General features: G+C 50.1%; 1 pseudogene; it reads left to right on the top strand.

Moving 5' to 3' along the window:
- Positions 1 to 24,492, top strand: part of LOC144762366 (beta-glucuronidase-like) — a 51,044-nt pseudogene that overhangs the window by 21,442 nt on the left and 5,110 nt on the right.

Below are 24,492 nucleotides of genomic sequence, written 5' to 3' on the forward strand. Positions count from 1 at the left end.
GCCATGGAGGAGGTTAAACCGGCGGTCAAATTAGGATCGACCGCCACTACAGACCGACCGCGGCGGTAGCAGTGAAAATTAAACCGCCCGACGTGTGCGGTGATGCCAAAACACCGACCGCGGCGGTCGGAAAAGCAGCAGAAAAGACAAAACCGTCCACAGGGAAAGCGGAGACACGGCACAGGAAATTACGATATCCCCGAGGGTGTCGCGGGCGGGACCGCCGACACCGACCGCCGTGGTCGCAGCCAGGAGTGAATGGGAGAAATGGCGGACAAGCAGCAGCAAAGCCACCGCAGCGGACGAACATGAAATACATGGCGGTCGATGTGAAAGCACCGCATTGATGCCAAATGCTGCATAAACAAAGTAGCCCTGCCCCCAAAATATACAACACACACACACAGATACCTAAATTACTCTAACAAATATAGAAAACTACAGAACCACACCCACAACACACCTGACAACCACAATCCAATTGGACACACCCACACAGCTGAGTACAAAGCCACCCCCTCCACTCACCACACTCCTTTGCATCTTTCCAGAACAGACAGCCATACACCACATCTGAGAGGAGAGGCAAAATAGCACACCACACCCACCCACCACCACCATCAACACCACTATCACACCATCACAAACAAACCCCCAGCACACAACACACCTCATCACCACACCGCTGCACCCACACACCCCTGCACCCACAAACACCTCAACCCCCACACACCATGACATCACAAAAAATGCCAACATTCACCGAGAGTGAGTTGACAGTCATGGTCAACGAGATTGTGAAAGTAGAGCCACAACTATTTGGTAAGCTAGTCCAACAGACACCATTAGCCACCAGGACACAAATGTGGGAAAGGATAGTCCAAAGGATGAATGCCGTTGGGGCCACCCCAAGATCCAAGAAGGAGATCATGAAGTGGTGGCATGATCTCAAGAGGGTTGTCAAGGAGAAGAGGAGCAAGAACTGGACTCTGGCAAACGTGACTGGCAGTGGCCCTCCGATCCCACAGAAGACATTCACACCATGGGAGGAGAAGGTGCTTGCCATCCTGCTACCTGAGAGTCTCACAGGAGTAGCCGGGGGAGCGGAGGCTGGTAAGTACAGACAAATGTTTAACACCACATTGAGATTTACCTCCTTGCAATACCCAACCACCAATACACTGTCCATCCCTACCCAACATGTAGCCAGCCAGTCTGCTGAGGAGGCCTGTATGGGGGAGGAAGGTCAGTACAACAACTCACACCATAGCCCCTGGCCCACAGCCCAGCAGCATGGAGGCATCCCCCACCCAGGAGCAAGTGTTAGCCATTGCACTGTTTAACAAACAAACCTACAGGTAGGTAGCCATCTTCACTTGGAGGGTGTTTGTGGGTGGGAGGCCTGTACCACTACTCCCAGCATGCCCCCTGGCCCACAGCCCAGCAGCAGGGAGGCCTCCCCCACCCAGGAGCAAGTGTCAGCCATTGCACTGTTTAACAAACAAACCTACAGGTAGGTAGCCATCTTCACTTGGAGGGTGTTTGTGGGTGGGAGGCCTGTACCACTACTCCCAGCATGCCCCCTGGCCCACTGCCCAGCAGCAGGGAGGCCTCCCCCACCCAGGAGCAAGTGTCAGCCATTGCACTGTTTAACAAACAAACCTACAGGCAGATAGCCATCTTAACTTGGAGGGTGTTTGTGGGTGGGAGGCCTGTACCACTACTCCCAGCATGCCCCCTGGCCCACAGCCCAGCAGCAGGGAGGCCTCCCCCACCCAGGAGCAATTGTCAGCCTTTGCACTGTTTAACAAACAAACCTACAGGTAGGTAGACATCTTCACTTGGAGGGTGTTTGTGGGTGGGATGCCTCTACCACTACTCCCAGCATGCCCCCTGGCCCACAGCCCAGCAGCAGGGAGGCCTCCCCACCCAGGAGCAAGTGTCAGCCATTGCACTGTTTAACAAACAAACCTACAGGTAGGTAGCATTCTTCACTTGGAGGGTGTTTATGGGTGGGAGGCCTGTACCACTACTCCCAGCATGCCCCCTGGCCCACAGCCCAGCAGCAGGGAGGCCTCCCCCACCCAGGAGCAAGTGTCAGCCATTGCACTGTTTAACAAACAAACCTACAGGTTGGTAGCCATCTTCACTGGGAGGGTGTGTGATGGGAGGCCTGTACCACAACTCCCAGCATGCCCCCTGGCCCACAGCCCAGCAGCAGGGAGGCCTCCCCCACCCAGGAGCAAGTGTCAGCCATTGCACTGTTTAACAAACAAACCTACAGGTTGGTAGCCATCTTCACTGGGAGGGTGTGTGATGGGAGGCCTGTACCACTACTCCCAGCATGCCCCCTGGCCCACAGCCCAGCAGCAGGGAGGCCTCCCCCACCCAGGAGCAAGTGTCAGCCATTGCACTGTTTAACAAACAAACCTACAGGTAGGTAGCCATCTTCACTTGGAGGGTGTTTGTGGGTGGGAGGCCTGTACCACTACTCCCAGCATGCCCCCTGGCCCACAGCCCAGCAGCAGGGAGGCCTCCCCCACCCAGGAGCAAGTGTCAGCCATTGCACTGTTTAACAAACAAACCTACAGGTAGGTAGCCATCTTCACTTGGAGGGTGTTTGTGGGTGGGAGGCCTGTACCACTACTCCCAGCATGCCCCCTGGCCCACAGTCCAGCAGCAGGGAGGCCTCCCCCACCCAGGAGCAAGTGTCAGACATTGCACCCTGCACACTCACCTTACAGGTATGTAACAACCGTAATTCTTCATGAAGTGTATGTGTGTAGAAATCAAATAACTATTGGACGCAATGCATTGACATTCAACCTGTATGACTCCATGATGTCACTCTGCACTATGAAATGTAACACTGTGTTGCCATGAATTGTCCAACTGATGACTACATATATAACAAGTGTACAGACAGATGATGATACGCAGATGACGGAAACACTGACCACTCCCCATCTACTCCACAGGTAATGAAGAACTCACTGCTGGGGACCACACCAACGACCAGCAGAGCCAGTCTCCACCTCCGGCACATGGATTCACAGATGCGGACTCCCAGGACAGTTTGGACGATGAGCTCTAGGCCGGCCCATCTGGTGTGCCACAGACCCAGAGGTCCCAGGCCCCCATCCTCGCCAACACCACCTCTGCTGCAACAACAACGCAGCAGACCCCTGCTGTCACGGCCTCTGCCTCCACCGCAACCACCACCGCCGCCACTGCCACCAACACCACCACTACCACCAGTACCACCTGCAGCACCCTCCCTGTCCCTAGGGATGACCTGCCCACAGCAACACCTGTGGAGGGCAGGGAGGCAGTGCGTGGCGCACCAGTGGTGAGGGAAGAGGTCCATGGCAGCAGAGCAGGTGGGAGGGCCAGGGTAAACACCAGACCTCGGGAGGAGTGGACACCATCCCTGGACCACTTCACCAGAGTTGTGGAGGCCTACCAAGAGGTCCAGGGGCAAAGTGGCCGGTCGGATGAACTATTAAGGGAGCTCATCCTGCTGATGAGGTCCATCGATAACCGCCTGGGACAGATGGTGGACCTCATGGGCCAGCAAGTGGCGTTGCAGCGGGACAGGCCTGTGTCCCAACCACCACCTCCTTCCCCTCCTGTTGTGCAGCAGGATGACAGTCCACCATCCTCCCCTGCGCCAACAGAGAGGGGCGAGTCCTCTGAAGCCGCTGGCCATTCAGCAGGGCCCCCACCGCCAAAAAGATCTAGGGGGCGTCCAAAGAAGAGCCTGGGAGTCTCTGGAGGCAAAGCACCTGCCACACGCCAGTCACAGAGCCAGCCGTGAAGACAACCCTCTCCCCAACTGCATTCACTGTTTGGACTGCCTTTCCCCACATTGCCTTGGCAATGGCACCTGTCTGTTGGACTGGGTCACCACATCCATGTGGTGTCTACTCTTGCATCTCTGCGACCATGACTGTCAACTCACTGCTCATTCCCCACCTTCCTGTAAATATTCCCGCACAATTCACATGTCCACTCCGAAAATAAAATACCTGACACTCCAGATTTTGTGTAGTGAATTCTTTAGTGCAGTATTAACATTGTTGATAATGTCCATGATGTGTAAACATGATGTACAGTATGCAGGGCAGGAACACTCTGTAGCACCTAGGGAGACACAACAGAACTACAGTCACTGGTCTCATCGTGGCAACACACACAGATCACTGCTCCAAAAATATCAAAAATATCACAGGCATACTATTGTCTAGCAGATACGCACAAATATGGTCCAGCATACATCTCCGTACGTAACGTCCATTCCACCAATACCATACATAGGTGGCATAACATGTGGCTATCGGGAACATCTGCGCATATCCATTCACAACAAAAGCAACCACACCAGAGTATGTACACGTTGTAACTCGTCACACACCTTCAAGTGAAGTAGCGTTGGATTAGCTGCTGGCGTAGGTCAACTCCTTCCTCCTCTCCACTGTCCTCATCACTGGGTTCTGGTCCCTGAGCAGGTTGTGGCCTTGGTTCCTCACCATCGTCCAGGAGCAGGGGGACCACCTTGTGGATGACCAGGTTGTGCAGCATACAGCATGCCACAACGATCTTGCACACCTTCCCAGGCGAGTATGCGAGTGCGCCTCCGGTCCTGTCAAGGCACCGGAACCTTGACTTCAGCAGGCCGAAAGTCCGTTCGATTACCCGTCGTGTCCTGCCATGGGCCTCATTGTAGCGGATGTCTGCTGGTGTCCGGGGATTCCGGAGTGGGCTCAACAGCCATGGCCTACTGGGATATGCAGAGTCACCTGTGAATGATAAACACCCATTACAATGTTGTACGGCCACAGTAAAGCCAGTGACACACAGCACGTGATAGCAGTAGTGATACTCACCCACAATCCAGGCACGTTCGGGATGCAGATTCTCAATCATCCGTGGCACCATGCTGTTCCTCATAATGTACGAATCATGGGCCAAACCGGGATACTTTGCACACACATGTGATATTGTCATGTCCGCAAGGCACACCACCTGCACATTCATGGAGTGGTAGTGTTTGCGGTTCCGATAAATGTGCTCCGTCGCCTGCGGTGCCACCAGAGCTACATGGGTGCAATCTATGGCACCGACTACATGTGGGACGCGCCCAAGTGGATTTAAGTCCCCCTTAACGGCAGCCAATTCACGTCCCCTGGAGAAATGTATGTAGCGATTGCGATATATCATCATGGCCTCAAGTACATCCCTCAGCACCATGCTGAACATGGGCTGCGACATCCCCCCCGCGTTAGCCACGGTCTCTTGGTAGGAACCAGTCGCAAAGAAGTGTAGTGCTGCCATCACCTTGTAGGTGGGTGTGAATGCCGTAGGATAGTGACGGCGAGGCTGCAGGTGAGGCTCCAATAGATCACACACGATCTTCAATGTTGGTCTGTCCAGCCTGAATTTCCTGATGATTGCCTCATTCTCCATGTCCTCAAGCACAGTCAACTGACGTAGGAGATTCGGCCTCCTCCTAGTTGAGGAGTAAAATGAATAGGTCAGTGACAAGCATCATGAGATAGCCATAGCACTAAGCATCAATGATGTAACGGGAAAAGAACAAGGGCCAGAGAGATGCATGGCACATCTGGTTACATGGCTGGCCAATAGCTACACACAGAGGGCAGGCCTCTCAAGCGACAATACCCAAGTGACAGTAACACATCGGAGAATGTGAATGCGGATATAATGGTTGAACATTTGACATGTGCAGACATGGTGCAACAAGAACCGCCAATGTAATGTGACTTAACATGTCTGGCATACCCATCTGCTGTACCTGCCACACCTCAATGCATCAGGTACATTCTGCAACCATTCATTAACACAATGATCACAGTAGCAGGGACACTTCCGGTTGTGTGCATGATCAGTTGTGAATGCATAAGTCAGGAACGATACAATGCAGTGACACCAGCCAAGTCAAGGTCTGCACTGACCAACAACACATTAAACGTCACGACATCAATGTAGAGCACCTGACGTCTGTCAATCATCATCAGCCATCAAAACCCTTACAAAAATGGGAGAAACACAGGCAAAAGTGGCTCACAATGAACGTGCGCCCTCCTGTGGATGGCATGGCTGTGTGGCATCGTGTGTGTAATGATGTGCCCTACACCATGTAGCTGCAGGGTGCTGATACAGTGTCCAGGATTGACATACACAGCAATGTGTACGAAAATGGTAGTACCTACCGCTGGTCCCCGGCGGTGTGACCCCGGCACCACCATACACCCAGCCAAGGTAGCCATTGGCACATGGACTTGTGAACATGGCGGTGGGTATGCTCTGCCGCATGAGTCGCGGTACCTACATCCGGGCCCCGGCGGTGTGACCCCAGCACCACCATCTACCCAGCCAAGGTAGCCATTGGCACATGGACTTGTGTACATGGCGGTGGGTATGCTCCGCCGCATGAGTCGCGGTACCTACCGCCGGGCCCCGGCGGTGTGACCCCAGCACCACCATCTACCCAGCCAAGGTAGCCATTGGCACATGGACTTGTATACATGGCGGTGGCTATGCTCCGCCGCATGAGTCGCGATACCTACCGCCGGGCACCCGCGGTGCGTCACCGACGTGGAGCATTGCATACAGCCAATGGCATGGATGATCGTGGTGGCATGATGCAGATTTGAAAATCGCGGAAGCTGGGCACCGCTGCCGCGGAGGCGGTCATTGGATGCTTTTGAATAAGGCAGACCCGGACAACCAATTGTAGCAGCTTTTAAGCTTCCTAACGACCCCAGGGGGCTATAAATCTGTGGGAGTGAGCCTCACATTCCCACTGCTCACAGTGCCTGCTGCCTGGGACCATCTCCTGCTGCTGCTGCTGCTTCAAGAGCCTGCTGCCTGGGACCCTGTCCTGCTGCTTCAAGAGCCTGCTTGGGACCCTGTCCTGCTGCCTGGGACCCTGTCCTGCTGCTTCAAGAGCCTGCTGCCTGGGACCCTGTCCTGCTGCCTGGGACCCTGTCCTGCTGCTTCAAGAGCCTGCTGCCTGGGACCCTTTCCTGCTGCCTGGGACCCTGTCCTGCTGCTTCAAGAGCCTGCTGCCTGGGACCCTGTCCTGCTGCTTCAAGAGCCTGCTGCCTGGGTCCCCTCACAACTCACTTCCGCCACAGGTCTGCCATATCCACAGGGATGTCAAGAACAGATAAGATCCGTGCCAGTCCATTCACGAGTGAGGAGCTGGATGTCCTTGTGATTGAGGTGCTGGCACAGTACCCACGCCTGTTTGGTGGCCCCAATGTCGTGGTAAGTCACCATGAAGGGAGCAGTGGGGCAGGGTGGTGTCAGACATGTAGTCATGATGCTGCAGTATGTGCTTTTGGATGTGGGCTGCTGACAAACACTGACAGACAAGCTGTTTCAAGGTCGAGGGAGTGTGTGTGTTGCATTGTGACTCTGTCCTAGGCCTGTACTTGTATGTGTGAGTGGGTTGTGCTAGTTTTTCGGGCAGACATAACCAACGGTTGTTAGCCTTGTAGATGCCAGGACAGTGTACGCTTGTGATGACATTTCAGGGTGCCCCTGTAGTCGTAGTCAGTGTGACCCACAGAGTAGGTTCAGTGGCTGCACAGCCAAACATTGAACATCAGCCAACTTACATGCTACAGTTGCTTCACACTGATTAGTGGATATGCCACATCAGTGCCCTGTACAATTTCTGAATTACACAGTGCTGTCGATGCATTTGTGTTGAAGCATCATGCTTTAGTGTGATTATCATGGAGACTAGGAACCTCAATGTGTGCATGCATTCACTAATGTTCATGCCATGCAGAGTGGCCTTGTGAGGGTGCCCCCAGTTCTGGAGGGAGGGAGGTTACTGTAAGTCCCGAGACAGTGTCTGGCTGCTGTACTGATAGATGCTGACATATGACATTGTGTAATTGTACATTTGGCCTTCTTTACTCTCATACCTGCAGCTCAAGGTACACCAACGTAAGGCTGTCTGGAGGGCCATAGCAGCAAAGGTGCGAGCCCTGGGGGTATCAAACAGACAACACACACACTGTCACAAGAGGTGGGACGACATCAGCCGGCTGGCTAAGCAAGTGGCAGAGATGACCTTGGGGATGGTACCACGCACAGGGCGTGTGGCCCGGCGCACCATGACTCCGCTGATGAGACGCATACTGGCAGTGACCAATCCAGACTAAAAAACGAAGGAACCTTCATAGGTTCCACCAAGCTGCACAGCCACATCGCTGCCTGAATCCAATGAATCAAATTCATATGTTTAAATCTACTTTTTCCATTTTTTCATCATTCATTTTCATCCTTCTTTCTTGCTTTCAATTCATTTTATTCAATCCATGTTAAACGTTAATGTTCAAGAAGGCTCAGAAGCATAAGGTGGGTTCCATGTCATGATTTATTATGTTTTGACAAACCCAATGCATTTCGGGACTGAATTCCCTTCGTCAGGGGAATCTAAAAATATAAACAAATATATATACTTTTAACCATTATTGTCATCCAAGCATTTCACTAATATTCAAAAAACGCATTAAATATAAACATGAAACAACACATAAAAATGTTAATGATAGGCCTTCTCTATAAAGAGCTGAAAATTCATCTGAGTTTTGTACAAAATATTACCTCTTACAGATTGTGCCTCATTATTCACACATGTTCTACATGACCCGATCACCCCAAGGTTTTAAGTAAGTCCCCCCCTTTGTCATAATTGTAACAGTGCTACTTGTTTAAAAGCAGAAAACATTTTCCAGCTTCTGAACGCTTACCATGACATGCTGATAAATCTTAGAACCTCCATAAACGATTCCAAAATACATTTGTCCTGTTTAAAATGCATGACCTCTCATTTCTCTTCCCCAGCGTGCCGAGGAGTGTGTGTCTTGTTGAAATACAAACTCAGCTCAGTGACCAATCCAGACCTGGATGCACGTCTGAAGGGGCATCAGCAGCAAGAGAGAGATGGTGAGTATCCGGGGAGGGAGAGTTTGTCTGGGAGTGGATGCATGTGTAGAGTGCCTGTGGCAGCGGTGACACATGTGATGTGCGTGTGCTGACATGCTGTGATATGTGATGTGAGTGGCAACTGTGATGTGTGTCTGTATGAGGCATTGGGCCACCATGGCCTTACTGTGCTGCTCCTGCCTGCAGTTTTCAGTTCTTGACAGATTTTTGGTGTCCACATGGTCACTCTTCTTTGTGATGGTGGGTGGAGTCGATATTCTGCCTTACTGCTGTGTCCACTTAATGAGTGTGACACCATGTCTGTCTACTTTGCATGCACCATGATGTTAGAGGCCCACACATCTGACGACAATGTGAACCCTGATTGGCACATGGTGATTGTAATGGCCTATTTGGCAATGTGGCATGTGTAGTCAATACAGGTGTGTGTGGTCCCCTCTGGTTCCCTTTTGGGCTGTGAGTGGTGATGTGTGTTGTGGCTACATCATGTCCATGGGGCAGGTCAATGTGGGCTGGGGGAACACCATCCATGGGCAGGGTGTAGTGCTGTGTGGCATCGACATTGCTCCACTCCTGGCTGTTTGTCCGCATGACAGGCACTGTTGTGGTCTATATAGTGTGTAGCTGCACAGTGATTGGAGGGTGTGGTGGTTACCATGTCGCTCTAGGCTTCTCATGTGCTGCATTGATCTGATATCGTGTGACCAGATGATGACACTTACACAACCCTGTTTCTCTCACTAATGCAGATTCGCAAGACACCACGGCGGAACATGATCCTGAAAGTGGTGGCGAGACCAGCACGACAGCGGCAGCAGAGCAAAGTGAGACTGATCCAAGTGACACTGACCACACCAGCGCTACTGAGGGTGACAGGAGTATGCATGAGGAATCTGTGGCTGAGACACAGAGTACCACTTCATCTGATGGCAGGGGGGATGCGTCCCTGTTAGCAGCCACAGGGGATGGGGAGTCTGCTGCAGCATCTGACAACCAGCGGCCACTGCCCAGCCTCCCATCCACTTCCTCTGGTGCTGCCCGTATCCGTGTCACTAAGAGGGGACGTGTAACATTCACACATGGCACAGCTGCCCCTGCACCTGTCCCCCCTGCTGCCCTCAGTGCAGAGTGTGTAGAGCTCCTGCGCCAACTTTGCGTGGGCCAGGCCGCCCTGCTCAATGCCTTCAGTGCCCACGATAACAAATTAGGACAGGTTTTGGCATTCATGGAGGGCATACACTCTGACGTGGGTGGGCTACATCGTACACTCCAATCATTGTCAGCAACAGTCACGTCAGCCCTCCAACAGGCACATGCTCCCATTGCAGCTCAGGTGCCTGTGACGTCCACCCAGTCAGTGGCCACATCAGATGACAGTGACCACTTGGGACCTACATCAACTAAACGATACAACACTAGGAGCACAGGTCAGACCCAAAGCAAACAATCCCGTCCACAGACTCCATCCCCAAAGAAGAGCAGGGCCCCCCCAATATGCACAGACAAGGTGAAGTCACAGAAGAGCAAGGCCAGAAGATAATTGTGGCAGACATCAGGCTCACATGCTGCAGAGGCATCACCAGAAATTGACTCAGCTATGCCCACAGAGGATGTGTGGGATGTCATGGCTACACCTGGGGAGAGCACAGGGACACAACCACCCACCACATCAACCCCACAACAAAGTACACCGAGGCAGGTGGAGGAGAGCCCTGTTGTGACCAGCCCAGTCATTGTGGCAGAGGAGACCCCTGTTGTGAGCAGCCCAGTGATTAAGGCAAGGGAGGGCAGTGTTGTGTCCAGGCCAGTGACTCAGGTAGAGGAGGTCAGTGTTGTGAGCAGCCCTGGCAAGAAGGGACAGGAGGGCACTGTCGACACCACCCCTGGGGGAAGTGGGAAGGTGGTCACTGTAGGGGGTACACCTTCCCGAGAGGGTAAGGTGGTTCGGAGGCGTAGCCAGCCCAAGCGTTCAGCAGGATCAAGCACTTCTCCAGAGGGAGTGCCAGTGTCTGCCCCTGATGTGGGACAGTTGGGGTGTGTGCCGGCGGTGTCAACGCCACTTCCCATCAACCCCATGACAGGGAAGCGAATTCATATTCCGAAAAAGTGGAAGGGCACCCCTCCAACCTCTCCCACCCACACTGTGTCAAGGGTGAGCATGACTCCACCTCCACGTGCCACGGTGCCACCTGGTCCGCACAGCCCTCCACCTTGCAGGCCCTCTGTTATTACCACATCACATGTCCCTCTGTCACACCAGTCAAGTGGACCTGCAGTCCCTCACACACAGCCAGGAGTGAGTTGTTAACACCCTCATACGCCTGTGCCACACAGAGGTATGCTAGTCAAGACCATTGTTTGCGATCTGGGTGTGTTGCTGGCCCTGTTGCTCTGATGTGCTCTACTCACCCCTGCCCTGCCAAGGACTCTGGGCCTGTTGCTCTGATGTGCTGTACTCACCCCTGCCCTGCCAAGGACTCTGGGCATGTTGCTCTGATGTGCTGTACTCACCCCTGCCCTGCCAAGGACTCTGGGCCTGTTGCTCTGATGTGCTGTACTCTCCCCTGTGCAGCCTCTTATGTACTTGCTGTGTCCTCTGCCAAGGACTCTGGGCCTGGTGCTCTGATGTGCTGTACTCTCCCCTGCCCTGCCAAGGACTCTGGGCCTGTTGCTCTGATGTGCTGTACTCTCCTCTGCCAAGGACTCTGGGCCTGTTGCTCTGATGTGCTGTACTCACCCCTGCCCTGCCAAGGACTCTGGGCCTGTTGCTCTGATTTGCTGTACTCTCCCCTGTGCAGCCTCTTATGTACTTGCTGTGTCCCCTGCCAAGGACTCTGGGCCTGTTGCTCTGATGTGCTGTACTCACCCCTGCCCTACCAAGGACTCTGGGCCTGTTGCTCTGATGTGCTGTACTCTCCCCTGTGCAGCCTCTCATGTACTTGCTGTGTCACCTGCCATGGACTCTGGCCTTCCTGTTTGTGTTTCACCTGTGCATAGTCTCTACCATTTGTACATGATTTTGTGGCTTGCTGTTGTCTACTAATGTTGTATTGCTACATCTGTGCAATATGTGAATAAATACAGTTACTTCTGGTGTGTTTTCTCAGTCTCCTTGCTGATTAAAGTCCTTTTCTTGTTTGCATTTGCTTGTCTGAGTACCATGCTCTATTTTAAAGGTCACCATTGCAAGGCTCTTTGTGGCCATCTGATTTTTAGACAGGGGTGACAGGGTCTTCAGTCCATTCTGGCCCTGCTGATGTTGTACTCTGTGATGGCTATTTTACAGCCCATGCAGTTTTCTTGTTGGTGATTTGCTTGTGCTGCATACACTGTTCACAGGTCACCTTGGGGGACACTGGCAGAACAGGGTGTGCAGCTGTTCAGTGGTTTTGTGGCTGTCTGTCATGTCATGAGGTATGTGTGTGTTTTCCTTTCTGTGTGCCCAGGCGTGTATGTGTATGGTCATCTTGTGTTGGCCCTTAGTACTGGTGGCATGGCTTACATGGCATGTGTGGTGTTGGGTGTGGCAGAGGTGTGCAGTGTTAAGGGTGTTAGTTTGTAGTGTATGTATGTGTGCCCCTGTATGGTATGAGACACACATGTGTCAGCCAGGAGTTGTATGCCTGTTGTTTCTTTTGTCTTGCCCTGTGTGGATGATTGTATGCAATTGTGTGCGCTGTGGGGAGTGCACTGGTGTTGTGTGTTCCTTGTCAGCCAATCCTGCAGTGCCTGTGTCCCTGGTTGTGTGTTGTGTGTTGCAGTGTGTGTGTAGTGTGCTTGTTGTTACAGTGCTTGTTGGTGTGCATGGGGGTGCACGGGATAGGCACCTTGCCTGTGACTAGCTCAGGTGGGGTGCAGTGTTGTTTGGGGTGGTGTGTCCCTGTGATGTTTGTGCCATGCCCATGCCTTGGTGTGGCCCTGCCGTCTGCATAGTGCGCATGTGTTGACCGCGGCAGTGACATGTCCGTGACCGCGACGTTGCTGCAGGTTGGCGGACGTTGTGTGTTCCGGATGCCGTGGGGTGTCTTGTTGTGAGGTGGGTGATGTGTGGGTGCCCATGTGGATGTGTTGTGCCCCCCAGCAGGATGCCAGTGTTGTGCTTGGGCCCTGTGTCGGCATGTGTGTTGTGTGGTGGCGTACCTGCGGCGGCGTCCGCGGCGGCCCATCTGGCGATAGTGTTGCAGCAGGTACATGACCGGATGCATGTGGAGGGCTGGGTCCATGGGGTTCATATCGGGTTTCAGCGTTCGTGCTCCGCTGTCGACTTTCCGCCTGCTTCAGCTGTGCGGTGTCTCCGCTGCAGTGCGTCTGCTTGTTTGGGTCATCCTAATTTGTCGAGCGGGGCGGACGTCATCGGGCGCGGCGGAGGGTCTCGATTGGCTCCCGCCACCGCGGTGGCGGGCGCACCTTGATGGCGGGGCGCGGCGCTCCGCGGCGGACGGGAAATGACCTGTGTTTACCTATCCTAATGTGGCGGACGTGAGTTCCGCTGCTCGCGGGCAGAAAAAGCTGTTTTTCTGCCCCGCCACCACCGCGGTGGTGCCACGGCCCGACATCCTAATGGACCCCTTAGTGTTTTTTACATACCTGAAGGTACAGACCCCTGTTCAAAAAGTAAGTGCTTAAATATTCTTTGAGTCTCACATGAATCCCTTTTTGCCAGGATTCTACCAAGTGATAGCTGATGGCTCTAAATGCATCTACTACTGCAGATTTCAGTGCTATAACTGTGGAGAAATCCACAGTAGTGAATCTCACTCAAGAGGTGGGATATGGGCATTCCACTAAACATGGTAGGAGATTCACTCCAGACATGGGCTATACCAACTCAACTTCCAGGATGGAAGGAAAAATAGATCATCCCCAGATTTGCTGGGCAGAAGAAATTGTGGTTGTTGATTGTGGATGGTGGAAACCTCACTTAATCAACAACCACAATCCTTGTCAGAGTGTACCGAAAAATGAACCTAGGCTTAATTCTCTGGTAGCTTACCACAAAGCAGTCAGACTTAACTCGGAGGCAATGTGTAAAGTATTTGTGCATCACACAACCCGTAATGAAGTAAAAATACTACACAAGAAAAATCCCAAGCCAATGTAGGAAAATGGAGTCACTTTTAATAAATAAAATGAGACCAGAATGACAAACGTCCGATAAGTAGAATCGTAGATATGCAATTTCAAAGTTCTAGGTAGATATAGCCCATAAAAGCTCAAAGCGCCACTTGCTGTCATCTGGTCATACTGGACCGGGAGAAAGTCACCAATTCAGGCTGACCACTATAAAACACAGGCTCGATACAGGGACCAGATTAGTCCTGCTGCAACAGTTACCTTCTCAAAGTCTTGCGGGAAGAGTTCAGTTTACAGAGGAGTACGCTGCAAGGAGCAGGGAGAGCGTCGCGGATGGTTGTCACTATAGCACAAAGTCTGAGTCCTGTGTTGCTGGTTGTCATTGGCAGTCACTGTAGTATGAAGAGTTGTGTTCACTGGAGCTTTGCATTGGTGATTCCACAGGTGGCAGAGTCTCTGCATGAATGAGCCTGACAGCCCAAAACATCAGCATTTCATCTTTCTTTGCAGAGGAGTGTATTCTGATGCCAGCCAAGAGCCCAGCACCTGGATGGGCGCCTCTTGGAGATTAGGGATGTGCTCTAGCACAGTCCAGCAGGGCTCAGGCAGGTCCAGATGCAGGGAGGCCTCTAGAGCTTGTTATGTCCCTGTAACTCAGAAGAGGAGGTCAGCCAACTGATCCTTGGAGTGAGCCAGGTAGCCTGGGACAAAAGGAGCAAGTTTAGTATTCCTTCTCAGAGATCAAGGCAGGCCACAGGCAGCAGGATAGTCCTCTGGGGCAGCAGGCAGGCTTAAAAGACTAGGTCAGTCCTCTGGGGATCAAGGCAGGCCTCAATCAGCAGGGCAGTTCTTTGGGGAACAAGGCAGTCCTTATTCTGTAGAGTCCACAAGTCCAGGAATGTACTGAAGAGTGGCTCTGTGATCCAATGTTTATACTTGGACCTAAAGCTTGAAGTGGTGGTGGAATCCTGGACTACCCCCAATTCTGACTATCGAACGCTCATCCCTTCCCCTGTTAATGCTCCAAGAAGTCTGGGGTGATAATAGGCTGGTGCCAGGTTCCTTTGTGTGTGTGCAGGTAAGTCACTTTGAAGTGGGGGTGGGGCAGGGAACAGTTGTGCACCAAGCCATCTAGGCAGAATGGCCCATCCTGCCTACACTCATTCAGCTTTTTCTCATTGTCTAGCAGGAAAACAAAAACCCCAATATCAGAGCCATTCACAGTCATGTAACCAATGAAACTGGCAGTAGGCACCAAATGGTTATGGCAAGAAAAAGCCTATTATCTAAAAGTGCGAAATACATAATTGTAAATGTAAAATGTAAATGTAAATGGGTTTAATCCATCATTCTTTTGCTCACCACACCACCCCAGTTTGGACCCAGTGATATGCAAATCAGTCTTGACCCTGTTCCTTGCCCGAACTGCCAAGCCAGGTACTCCCTGGACCAGAAACAAGCATCCTGGGACAGCTTTCAGGGCATCACCTTTCATCAGCCAGGCTAGCTTGAATCCAGCGATGTAGTGTGCAAGGGGCCCCCGTCTGGGCACACCCTTCCCACTTAGGGCAACATCTGCAAAAGAAACAATTGATGGACAGAAAGCTGGACAATGCAAACATTCACCCTCAGTCACAAGAATCTGGGTTCAGTCCATCATTCTTTTGCTCACCACACCACCCCAATTTGGACCCAGCCATATGCAAATCAGTCTTAACCCTGTTCCTTGTGGGTACAGTCCAGCCCGAAGAGCCAAGCCAGGTCCTCCCTGGACCAGAAACAAGCATCCTGGGACCAATTTCAGGGCATCGCCCTTCAATAGCCAGGCTAGCTTGAATCCAGTGGTGTAGTGAGCATAGGACCCACGTCTTGGCATACCCTTTCCACTTAAGGCAACATATGCAAAAGAAACAATTGATAGACGGAATGCTGGACAATGCAAAGATTCACCCCCAGTCACAAGGATCTAGGTTTAATCCATCATTATTTTGCTCACCACACCATCCCAGTTTGGACTCAGCCATATGCAAATCAGTCTTGACTCTGTTCCTTGTGGGAACAGTCCAGCCCAAACTGCCAAGCCAGGTCCTCCCTGGACCTGAAACAAGCATCCTGGGAAAGTGGCATTTTCAGAATTGTGACTTAAATTCTGACTTTACCTTCAAAGAGTATTTGTTCCCAATCAAAGGTTAGCACTTACTAAATGCAATAAGGTAAACCACTGCTTTCCAATATGAGAGATAGGCCTTAACGTAGTGGAAAATGAATTAAGGCGGTTATGTTATACTTAAACCCACATTTCCAACACTTTAAATACAATGCACCCTGGCCTATCTGCTTTTAGGGCCTTCCTTAGGGGTAATGTACATGTAATAAAACGAATGATTACGCCTGGCAAAGGGTTTATTTTGCCGGGTTGAATAGGTAGTTTCAAAACTTCAAACACACAGGCTGCAAACGGAAGGCGTGAGACATGTTTAAAGGGATATTTAAGTGGGTGGCACAATGAATGCTGCATGCCCACTTGTAGCATTTGATTTACGGGCCTTGGTAAATGTAGTATCATACAATATGGACTTATAAATAAATGAAATATGACAGTCAGCTGTAAGACATATGTACTATATTTTAGAGAAAGAGCAAAAGCGCTTTAACATTAGTTAGCAGCCCTAATGTTGATCATAATGCCAACAAAAAGGAATTCGGAAAACAGGAACAGTGAAGGCAAAAAGTTTGGGTTTGATTCTGCAGAGAGGGCCACATCCAACACTGTGGATTTAGGAAAACTTATTTATTTAAGGGAGAAATGTTTACTCCCGAAAAATAATAAATCTGTATTTGCAAAGGAGGCTCCATATCCCCTCTGCATTGTTCTTCGCTACGCATCACGCTGCACAAGCTAAAAACATAACTTCTAAGAATAGTCATATGACATTATCAGTGGTACGCCTAGAAACCTGTATCTTGCAGAGCTTTCCAGGTGTATAACTATTGAAGAAATTTAAAAAGCACCTTCGGGAAGACATGTAAATCTTCGCCCATAATGTTACGTTTTTACCTGAGTAGGGGCCACCGAGAAGAACACTTCATAGAAATGTGGAGTGGATCTCATTAACATATGATGTTACATTGAAAGCACCATGCAATATGTCGGATATCACTATACCCATTTCAACATAAATGGCCTGGTTCAAGAAACTATTTGTGGCCATAATACTAATTTTATAGCCACCAATGTCTCTATTTAGTGGTGTCAGATACTAAAAAAGTATGTCTCTGGAAGGTGTAAATGGTTTTATTACTGCATAATTGTGTTCCACAAATGGGTACAATTATGCAGTCATAAGTTCCAAACAGAAGTTGAGAGGTGGTTAGGTCAAGCACTGCCTTGAGAGTTTGTGAATGCTAACAAACTTGGGTTTGCTGCCATTTCGAAACTCCATGCTGACCCTTTCCCACCCTGGAGAAGGTTGGAGATTAGTTCAGCAGAGGGTTGCTTTAGCTCGATTTCCAGGGAGGGAAGGCAAACTCAACACTCCAATACTTTGTGGAGCTGATGGGAAGGGGCTTCTTTATATGGGAAATACTTTTCCATCTTGCGAAAAAAGGGAACAGGAAAATAAGTGCATTTGCACACCTGGTTGTCTTCAATCTACAGTTGTAACCTGTGTATACATCTGCATAGAGGAAATGGTAGATGACATGGCATTCCGGTAGCATTCCTTGAACACTGCACCTGGTACCGCTTTCAGGATGAACCTCTTGTACAGGAACGGCCTGTGGAGGTAAGAGCGGTGGGGTGGGGTGGGATGGGTAGGGAGTCGACAGATGTAAACGAGGGAAAAATTAAACAAAATGAAAAAGAAAGCCACTTTCATCAATTTTCCCTGGTTGTCATCTGTCGACTCCATCCCCACCCCGCCCCACCGCTCTTACCTGCACGGCTGCTCCTGCTCTGGTATTGTTTGTAAATTCCCTTAAAGTGTACATTTACTCATGTCTGTAGGAGTATGCAGATCGGTGTAAATATACTAGTTCAGTTTGTGAATCGCGCCCTATATCTAAAGACACACATTTGCAGAATTATATTGGTGGCAATTCACAAAGAAGTAGTAGTAAATCTGTACCCAGAAAAGTGTTCCAGGTTGTCTACTTTTTGGAATTCACAAACAACCCTAGAAGTACACCTGGATAAATGTGCCGGGTGCAAGTTTTCCAGTGACTGATATCAGTGACGGTGACGGAGCAAGTGGGGGGCAGAGGGGTGGCCCACCCCTGGCGGCACGAATTTTGTGGGCCGCTGTAGGCGCCCCCGCTCTTACCTGTGGCCATCGCGGGGTGGCGTTTCTTGGAATCGCCAGCACCCCACCCCCCCCCGCACTTAGATTGGGCCAAATGATAAGGCCTAGCTACGCCACTGACTGATATATTCTCTTGCCTCCTAAATTCCGAATGCATAGATCTACATGCCGTCGATTTAGACACTGGGTAGATGGAGCACTACCAGCTCATGCATATTTTTTTTCTCCCTGGGGAAAAAATGTTTTTTCTTCAGAGTAAATGCTCTCCCAATCTCCTCATAGTTGGTGTAATGATGTTGATGCAAAGTGCCCAGTGACCCAACTGGTCAGGCACTAGGACCGGCCCGAGTGAGGGACGAGGGCAGGCGGAAAGGGAGGAGCTGGGGACTAAGTGGGCAGGAAAGGGCAGTATGCTGTTGGGACTTGAAGAAGGAGGATGACTAATAAAGAAGGTCCATGACCCTACCCCACTGTGTCCGCCTGAGTTATTGGGGCTGGACACGACAACTGGCGACGAAGGTGGGATGAAACCCCAAGCGTGTGGACAGCCACAGCAGCAACCGGCGACCGACTGGCCCGGAGCTCGCCCCACGTCTGGAGGCTCGAGCACGCTGCGAAAAACGCCCACCGAGTGCCCACCTCGGCGGCGGAATAGCGGTCATTCTAGCGCCTACCGAGTGCCCACCTCGGCGGCGGAATAGCGTTAAATAAAGCGCCTACCGAGTGCCCACCTCGGCGGCGGAATAGCGTTAAATAAAGCGCCCACCGAGTGCCCACCTCGGCGGCGGACGCGTGTGGCCAAAGAAAACGCCTACCGAGTGCCCACCTCAGCGGCAGAAGTGAAGGAAATAGAAGCGTGTGGCCAAAGAAAACGCCTACCGAGTGCCCACCTCGGCGGCAGAAGTGAAGGAAATTGCCCTACCTTGATTGGTGACTCAAGCGGTGGACCACGGCTCCGGTGAGTGAAATTGCCGCCTAACTGGCCCCCCCCGCCAAAGAAACGAGCAGAAACGACCGAAATCTCGCTGAAAACGGGATTCCCGGCGGCCATCTTGAAGTCAGGCAATATTGACCAATCCCCTGCGAGGGATCATCGGCGGCCCTTTTGAAGTCAGGCAAAGTGCCTGAAACAGCAAATAAGCACTGACAAGCAACAAACAAGCATTGCAAGTAGCAAACAAGCATTGGCAAATACAACAGCTGTAACAAACAAGCATTGGTAAATGCAACAGAAGAAACAAACAAGCATTGGCAAATGCGACAGAAATAACAAACAAACCTTGGCAAATGCAACAGAAGTAGCAAATAAGCACTGACAAGCAACAAACAAGCATTGGGAAGTAACAAACAAGCATTGGCAAATGCAACAGCTGTAACAAACAAGCATTGGTAAATGCAACAGGAGTAACAAACAAGCATTGGTAAATGCAACAGACGAAACAAACAAGCATTGGCAAATGCAACAGAAATACCAAACAAACCTTGGCAAATGCAACAGAAGTAACAAATAAGCACCGACAAGCAACAAACAAGCATTGGCAAGTAACAAACAAGCATTGGCAAACATAACAGCTGTAACAAACAAGCATTGGTAAATGCAACAGAAATAACAAACACACATTGGCAAATGCAACAGAGGCAACAAACAAGCACTGGCAAGTGCAAAACAAATGGTGTAAACAAACATAACAAGCACCAGATAGTGCAAATCTCGAATGCGACAAACACAGGCAAATGTAACGCTACGCAAAGAGAAGAATTAAAATAAAGGAGGTGAGAAACTAAATGGTCCAGAATCATACCGAGATAGCTGCGGATCTTACCAACCTAAAAGGAAACAGTCCTGTGACCGTAGCAGATCAAGATCTTCCTCCATCATGGCGGTGGGGAAAGCAACCCAACGATCCAATCCCTACATTGAAGTGCCACCCCCAGTGACACAGACTGACATTCAGAGTTTGGGTCCCAAATGGAACCGGTGGCTGGAATCACTGGACGACTTTCTTGACGCCACCGGTGAGCGAAGAGATGGAAAATGTCTGACGTTACTGCTCCAGTTGGTGGGCCATGAGGGCCGACGTTTAATTAGAACATTTTCTGAAAAGGACACAGAGACTTATGAAAGACTACAAGAGACATTACGTGCCCATTTCAACGCAAAGGATGACGTGGATCATGAACGCATCGTTTTCAACACAGCACGGCAGGAACCAGGAGAATCATTGCCAAACTTCATCACCCGTTTGCAGAGTCTGGTACAACGCTGCCACTTCAACACATTTACAAATGAGGACGCAGTTCGACTTCGGGTAATCGAAGGCTGTTCAAGGTCTAGTACAAAGCACAAGATTCTTCGAGGGCATTTATCGCTAAAGGAAATAATCAAGAAGGCCGAAGCTGGAGAGCGGGTCAAAGCAAGAGAACTATCAAAAGAACCGCACCTATGTGCAAGACACCAAGATACCAGAAAAGAGACATCTCTAAGGTCGGTGAATAAAGCACAAGAAATAAACAAAACCAGAAACGGGAGGATGAAGACGAATCAGAGACAAGACAACGAGAGAAACAAAGTAACATGAAGTACTCTGAGTCAACAACACAAAAGACCGAGACGATCCAGGAGTACGACAGCGTCACTTATTCAACCTCAAACTCAACATGTAGTGCAAGTGATTATGAAGCAGATGAAGCTTCAAGTGAGACAGATCGCACCAATGGACCAGATGACAGCCTGCCCAACAAATGTGCAAGAAAGGCAAATTATAGAAGTCTGGACCAGTTACGCCAGCACTGGAATTCGGTACATGATCACACCCGTAACACAGATGTCAGTGCACAAAACAAGCGGGAAGGAGAAGAAAACCGGATAAGACAGACTGACTCACTCGGACACCGGGAAGAGGAAGACAAACACATCCACGACATCCGAGACAATGAAGAAACCGAGAGGAGGCCATCATCATCACACGAGAGAGGTAGAAATGAAATGCCAAGAGATCAACCACAAGAGATAGATATACCAAGAGATCAACCACAAGAGATAGATATGTGGTCATCAAACAACCCATCCAGTAAGACGACATCGAAGTCATTTCGAGAAAGGTACCCGGAGAAATATGCCAAAGAGAACTCCGACTCTAGGAGCAGCTCGTCACGGCCTACCTATTTAAAAAATCATCTATTCAAGACACACTCAAGAGAACGGTATCAAAGGACATCGTCAGAAGACTCCTCTGATTCAGAAAGAACGTCTGTTCGATCCCTCGAGTCGACCGAGTCATGGCCCCAACGACGGCCATGGCGTCAACCACCTGAACACACCTCAGAACCAAAGGACATCAGTCACGTCAAGAGTAAAGTATCTCACATCAATGTCCCTGAGTACTCAGTCACTTCACAAGACAACTTGTCATGTCAACAGCAGATACATCAAGATACAAACCATATACCTTCACCACGGATAGGGTCAGCGAGGCTGACCCACAGGGCCTACGGAAAGAAAATAAAGATAGTGGACACTACCAACCGGATAAGAAAGGAATATCCAGTCACCCCGCAAGGAAGACAAGACGTGTTAACAGAGACAGACCATCATCCGATGAGAGAGAAACATGCACAGGCCCAGACGGTCAAAGAGCTCACCAGTCATAAACATGAGTGGGAGTGGTTGAGGCAAACAGAGGCAGCGAATGAGTCCCCGAACCAAAGCAAGATGGTCTTTTCAGATAGCGCCTCACCGTCTGGTATACATGACTCTGAACAGGAAGGCAGTGTTGTCCAGGACCAGACAAGACAAAAGGAAGTACAGTCATACGCGGGTGCTCGGAAAAGAACCCGAACACCCCCTCATGAAGAAAATCAAGCGTCAATCAAACAAGAGCCCCATATGAAGACTGACTGCCGCCATCAAGTTGAGCTTTTCACAGTCACCTCAGAAACTGAAAATGAGTGGATCAGCCAGAAGCTGATTGGAAACCACCACGAACCTGAGCACAAGAAGACCACGCGAGAGAAGCTGATTGGAAACCACCACGAACCTGAGCACAAGAAGACCACGCGAGACGTCTCGCAATTACAAAGACACACTACTGTAACAAAAGATGTTCTCGTCAAAGCAACAGAAAGCCATACAAAAGAAATGGAGATGCATCTTCGTAGCCCAAATAGGCGGCCTGCAGACCCGTGTGGCTGACTGAGGAACCATTAAACATGTTAGACGCTAAACTTATTTTGTCAACAAGGGGGAGATGCAATCGTGTGATGCAGTCCAGCGTTTCAACAAAACGGAACTATAAGAACTACAGAGGCTGACGGAAGACGACTCACCCGCATCGTGAAACCGTAACGAAACTGGAACAGAGAGATCCTGAGACACTGCCAACTGACAGTCAGGCACTGATGGAGACTGCCGCTGAGAATGAGCCCGACAGGCCATACCGTATCACTTCATCGAAGAATTCAAAAGAAAGACAATTTCCTGTTTGCCGTGGTGTATATTATTTTGTTTTCTTTATTCACAGAGGGGGGAGATGTAATGATGTTGATGCAAAGTGCCCAGTGACCCAACTGGTCAGGCACTAGGACCGGCCCGAGTGAGGGACGAGGGCAGGCGGAAAGGGAGGAGCTGGGGACTAAGTGGGCAGGAAAGGGCAGTATGCTGTTGGGACTTGAAGAAGGAGGATGACTAATAAAGAAGGTCCATGACCCTACCCCACTGTGTCCGCCTGAGTTATTGGGGCTGGACACGACAGTTGGGAGAGATCAAACATTCCATGCTGGAAGCAGAGTTACTCCAGCCCTTTGATATTGTAAATCTACTTTTTCCAGTCTGGCACCGGAGTTTGTGAACGCCCGCAAACGTACAGGTGCATACTCTGTATTATGCTTCAAATCTTTCCCAGCTGAGACAGAGATGGATGGACAGCTTTATATGACTGCTGCGTTTTAGTCATATTACTGTTAAAATTGCGTATCCCAAATTGTCCTGCACACCAGCAATTAACTTAAATTAAAATCACGAAGTAAACCCAAAAGCTCAAAACGTCAGTTAGTAATTATGGAAATGAGTGTTTCAATCACTGATTGCTGCAATTATACAAAAATACTGAAATGGTAATTAAACAGCCAGGCTTGATGCAACTGTTTTCGAAATTACAGATTTTATATATTATAAACATAGGAATGCACATGCAGTTTATAATGAAAAATATTATTAGCGACAGCAGTTGTGGCCCGACCTAGAGGTCGTGCTAGACTGTAACAGAAAGTAGTACATACACTTACCTGGGATATAATGTTAATAACACCAAGACATTTGTTAATGGCTTGACTTAGGCTTTGTCCCAAATATAGGGAGATGAAAACCTATTGTCACCAGCAGCTGGCAGATGACCTATTGTGTCGAAATGAAGTGTAACAGCTGAGGGACTGCTGGGGATGGACAGAGAAAATACCTTATAAAAAAAGCGAATTGCCATAGCATGTGAAGCCTTGGCACCACTCGTAAATGCCAGTACCTACTTGACACTGCCATGTAAGTATGCTTATAAAATGCTCAAGCAATGGAGAGCAGCAGGCAAAGTTGCTGCACTCCGTTGCATGATTGGAAGACAGCTGAAAACACCCCAAAAAAATGGCTCTTGTCAGCTCCGTCGTAATGCTGGTGTACTTGTGTTTGCGACAACACGGTCACTCTTATGCCATGCTGCAAAAGTGCCAGTGTTATGGGCAAGATTGTTTTTGTGCAGGAATGAATACCTTCCTGCGCAAAAACAATCTTGTAAGGTAATTTCCTCTTTCTATGCATGATGCGGAATGGCTCATGGATTGAAAGAGGAAGTAACGCAGAGAATTAAAGATGTTTCTACTTGTTATGCCTTGCTGGGATAGGCATAGCATATTGACCCACTTCCAGGTTTACTATAGTTAGTAAATCAAGCAGGCTTCAACATCTATGAGTGCATGCATGGGAACGCGTCGCCTACACCTCTCCAATGGAACTCCTCCCAGGCACAGTGTAACAAGCAGCTCGCAGGGCAATGTTGGGGCACATTATCTTTTCCAAGACAAGCAATGTGACGCATGCAGGCCCTTGTGCGGCTTAGTAAACACCAAATTATATTTTGCACTG

This window comes from Lissotriton helveticus, chromosome 6 (genome assembly GCF_964261635.1).
Source record: "Lissotriton helveticus chromosome 6, aLisHel1.1, whole genome shotgun sequence".
NCBI lineage: Eukaryota > Metazoa > Chordata > Amphibia > Caudata > Salamandridae > Lissotriton > Lissotriton helveticus.